The sequence below is a fragment of the Octopus sinensis genome, linkage group LG6, assembly GCF_006345805.1.
Source record: "Octopus sinensis linkage group LG6, ASM634580v1, whole genome shotgun sequence".
NCBI classification, from domain to species: Eukaryota; Metazoa; Mollusca; class Cephalopoda; order Octopoda; family Octopodidae; genus Octopus; species Octopus sinensis.
Window position 1 is genome coordinate 37,302,786 of NC_043002.1, and position 5,000 is coordinate 37,307,785.

Sequence of the window (5,000 nt, forward strand, 5' to 3'; positions counted from 1 at the left end):
TGATTTTGCCAGCTCACCACCTTAATAATAATAATAATAATAATAATAATAATAATAATAATAATAATAATAATAATAATAATAATATTATAATAATAATAAAAATAATAATCTTAGTTCTCAGAATCTGGTTCCCCCTCTTTCTACAATATACCATTGCTAATTATAAATAACACCCATAGTAAAATGTCCAACTTGCTGTTACTTAGGTCTTTAGGTGAGACTTAGACCAGCTCATACAAAACACAACAACAACAACAACAACAATGATAATAAAACTGATAATAATAATAACAATAGTAGTAGAATAAAAAGCAAAACTTGGTTTTTGTTGGAAAAGAAAATGATCTTATCAGTAAGAATTTTTGTGTAGCACAAAATGCTATTTAAAATGTTACAGTCAATGCTAATATGAGAAGATTTGTGTAGTGTTTACGTCAAATCAAATATGCAAGGCAGAGCTTTGAGTCCAATCACTATGGATTATTGTGCATGAGGCAACAAGTTTTTGGCAGAGAAAGCAGTAGAAACCCAAACATATAACTACAAAGTATTATATTTAGCAATTCTTTTTTTTTATTTATTGTAATTAGCTTTGCAATAAATAAGCTGTGGTTCAGTACATACAAATTTCATATACACAGTTACATGGTACATATACACCTGTGCACAGTCCAACACTTACTTATGCATACATACCTGTTTGCATGTGAGATGAGCCAACACTTTAAGCCAACTCTTAGTGCGATCATTTGAGTAGCTAGAAATGACAACCAAATTTTTCTCTAATCTCACTCTACTGAATTTAGAAGGAAAGGATACATTGATAATGTTGTCCTACATATGCCACGTTCCCTGAGATACCCTGAGGAGATACTCTGATCATAGTTCTGCTCTCTCAGGGTTAACGTGGGGCTAAATAGCAATGACAATACAAGGGCATCTCACTCATTCACTCACACACACACACACACACACACATACAACACTCATGCTCACACACACTTGCACAAGCACTCACACACACATATGCTCACTCACATGTGCACACATGCATGTGCACACACATACACCACACACACACATACACATACATATACACACAACACACACACACACACACACACAAGCCTTCAGGCAATTCTACCAAAAACTGTAAAATAGTTCTTGTCATGTTCTTCATTTCAGGTGTCGCATAAGGCTGGTATGATGAAAACTATATTTGGTGAGCTGGTTAAGATAACCTAGTCATAGAACAGTTGAGGGGATGTGTGTAATATATCAGAGTTACTTAATCCCATATTGACCCTAACAGAGCAGACTTATGACCAAAAGTGTTCCACCCTTGACAAGCCTATAATTCAAAACATTCTGTGACCATCATGCTATTTTTTCTTGATCAGTCATATGCATCTTGTAGCCTGTGGGACCTTCAGAATGGTACACCTACTGAAAAATTTCCATTAATGTTTTTGGTAGTGTGGCTTGCCTAATGATGAACCAAGTCTCATGGGGCCTACTTCAAGAAAATAGTTGCCAATGCTTCCTCAAGCCATATTGGTTTCAAATTTTGGCAATAAGGTCAGCAAATTTTGGTATAAGGTCAGAGAGGGCAAGTAAGTTACATCGACCCTAGGGCTCAACTGGTACTTATTTTATAGACCCTTGAAAAGATGAAAGGCAAAGTCGACCATGGCAGAATTTGAACTTAAAATGTAAAGATAGGTTGTTAAGCATTTTGCCCAGCATGCTATTCATTCTGCCAGCTCACTGCCTTAGCCTGATATAGACATATTATAACCTTGATTAGAATATAAAATGTGCATTTTTGTCTTCTAGGATGGTAGAGTGAGATTTGAGAGAGATTAGACTGATTTTTTCTAGCAAGTTCAATGACTGTGCAGGGGTTTCTTTGATTCAAGGAGTCCAAGACTTCATACAATAATTAAACTCATAACAATAGTCAATGTGACTGTAATCATGACCTCTATATATGCCCTACAAGTAAGGTTATTATTGGTATCGCAAAAAAACCCAAGAACAGAAAAGAAAAACCCAAACAAAGAAATGATAAAACAAGTAAAAAAAACACTGACTCTATGAGTCTATCTGGAGCAGTCTATCTCAAGAATTAATTCCAACAATATTGTAATATTATAACTGGTAATTTAAACGGTCATATTCAAGAAGCTACAGGATGAGTCTATGTGAAATAACAAAATAAGTGCCATGAAGGTATATGACGAAATGAAGAAGGCTCAGACTTCAGAAAGCCTAATATCCAATTGGGTGCTAGCCTACCTCTCTGGTGAGCACGAAAGGGAAATTAAATCTGTATTTAACAAAAACAGAAATGTCAGATGCTTGTGATAAGGGTGGTTGCAGACTTTGTGTTGGGACTGATGAAGACTGAGAAGAAAAAAAAAAGCAAATAAGACAAAAGAAAATCTATACCAAAGAGTATCACCACCAGCACCAGCACCAGCACCAGCACCACCACCACCACCGCCGCTGCTGCCGCTGTCCCTGCTGCCCCTGCCACCAGCGCTGCCGCCACCACTGCCACCACCACAGCCACCACCACCACCACCACCACCGCCACCACCATCACTGCCGCCGCCGCCGCCACTACCACCACTGTTTAATGCCTCTTTTTCCAAGCAGGCATGTTTTTACTGCTAGATGCTCTTCCTAATGCCAACCATTTTGCAGAGTGTACTGGGTGCATTTTTTTGTGTGACACCAGTACTAGTGAGGTCACCAAGTACCCCAAAGCAAGACCCCTTAACTGCGAGGGGTATAGTATTGGAGAGTGTGAAATTTATGATAGAGGGGAAATCTCATAAACAACAGAAAATGATGCATTCCAAAGGAATAACCTGCTGCAATGCCTGGACTCGTTCTAGGGATGGGTTGGGGCTTTACCTAAATAGGGAGTGACAAGGTGGAGGAAATAGTTATAAGAGTTGTTATAGTCCGAGAAGATATGGAAGAGAGGAAGTATCAGGTTAAAATATTAAAAAGCTTGATAGAAGAAAAAAGCTGCAAGTGGGTTGTTTGTTTATGTTTGGCATTATGTGGATAGCTTTGAAATGCAAAGCAGTGTGTTTGTATGATCCATAATGTTACTGGAGTTAAATGTAATTAAAATTTGGAAGAGTAACAGTCATCATCATCATTGTTTAACGTCTGTTTTCCATGCTGGCATGGGTTGGACGGTTTTACTGAGGGCTGGCAAGCCAGTAGGCTGCACCAGGCTGTTCTAGGCTCGAATCTGATCTGGCAAGGTTTCTACAGCTAAATGCCCTTTGTAATGCCAACTACTCCGAGAGTGTAGTGGGTGCTTTTTACGTGCCACTGACATGGGGTCCTGTCAGGCAGTACTGGCATTGACCACGTTTGGATGGTGCTTTTTACGTGCCACCAGCACAAGAGCCAGTCAGGGGTCACTGGTATCAACCACGTTCGGATGGTGCTTTTTTTACATGCCACTAGCATGGGGATCCAGTCAGGCAACACTGGCATTGACTCACACTTGAATGGTACTTATTACGTGCCACCAGCATGGGTGCCAGTCAGACAGCATTGGTATCGACAACAACTACAATTTCCTTTTAGATTTTGATTTTGATTCTGATTTGAAAGGAAGTAACTCAGAAATGTCATAGAATGGATCACATGAGTGGGATATTGAAAGACTACTTCAGTGAAGCTGACAGAAGGTTAGCTTAGGTTTGTCATGAGCTCTAGGATTCATGAGATTACAACACTCCCCACTGAATGGCATGCTAGTCTGTCAAAGGGCCAACTTCCCAGCTATTACTAGGATTAATTTACCACTGAGTGGACTGGAGCACTGTGAAATAATGTATTTTGCTCAAGAACACAACAGACTGCCTGGTTCAGAAATATTTTGATCGTGAGTGCAGTACTAACCATTATCTACTGAGCCATGTTAGCTATTGAGGTAAAAACTTCAGTATACTTTTTAATACTGATATTAAAGCAATGAAAGTAGAAACAGCAGATCCAACTGGGATTGTTGCTAGATTTTGAATGCATTCAGCTAGGTAACTACTGTTTGCTTAGTTGTTGATTGTTGTTAGGCTCCAGGCCAACTATGACTGAACAACGGCTATGATGAAAGACGTTCCAAAAATGAGTATTGCATATTTTTATTCAGGACTATATTGTCAAATGTATGCCTCACTTTTTAAGTTAATAAGATGTATTTGAGGGAGATTTAGCCACTATTTCTGGCAGATTGAACAACCATGAAGATGATTCCTTGTTGACTCATAGTTGCTCAGCAAAGAATAAACTACTTCACTTTCTTGTCTGTTTAAATGATTTATAGTCGAGTGAAGTGTTTAGATGAATGGGTTTTTTTCCCACTAGAATTATATTTTATATCAAAATTAATTAAAATAGCGATGTTGGTTACAGGTTTTCAGTGAGCTAGATGTAATGGAGTAGTTAATAGTAGAAGCACCCTGAATATAGAACTTCTCAAATGGTATCATGAGAGACATGTTACCCATATGATCCGATCAGTTCTAATGCTGGTTGTAGGAAATGCATAAAGTGAAGAAGCAGAGGAAGACATTTAGTAAGTTAATACCATAGTTGTCAATAAAGAGGTTCTTTCTCAGGACAGTAGCAGGTGATAGGAAGCTTTTGCAAAAGAAATGTGACGTTGCATCATAAGAAAACATTAGGCATAGGATGTAGAAGGTCTGTGGAGGCTGGAGAAGAAATGAGGTGAGCATGTTTTGTAATGTATAAAGGACAGAGCAAAATTGAGCTGAGAGAGCAGCTGGGTATTAAAGGCTTTAGCCAATGTATACAGGTGAGTCAACTACGAAGTTATGAAAATGTTTATGGTAATGGAAAAGGAAATCTGGGTGGAAAAGTGCCATGATAGTTCAAGAGGGACCCACAACTGAATATTGTTCCTTATGATTGCGTTGCTGCGATGCACATGAATATCCTTGTCTACT

The 5,000-nt window shown here is 38.6% G+C and overlaps 1 protein-coding gene across 1 annotated transcript in view; it reads right to left on the minus strand.

Moving 5' to 3' along the window:
* Nucleotides 1-5,000, minus strand: part of LOC115213213 (voltage-dependent T-type calcium channel subunit alpha-1G-like) — an 865,045-nt gene that overhangs the window by 712,038 nt on the left and 148,007 nt on the right. The window lies entirely within an intron of this gene.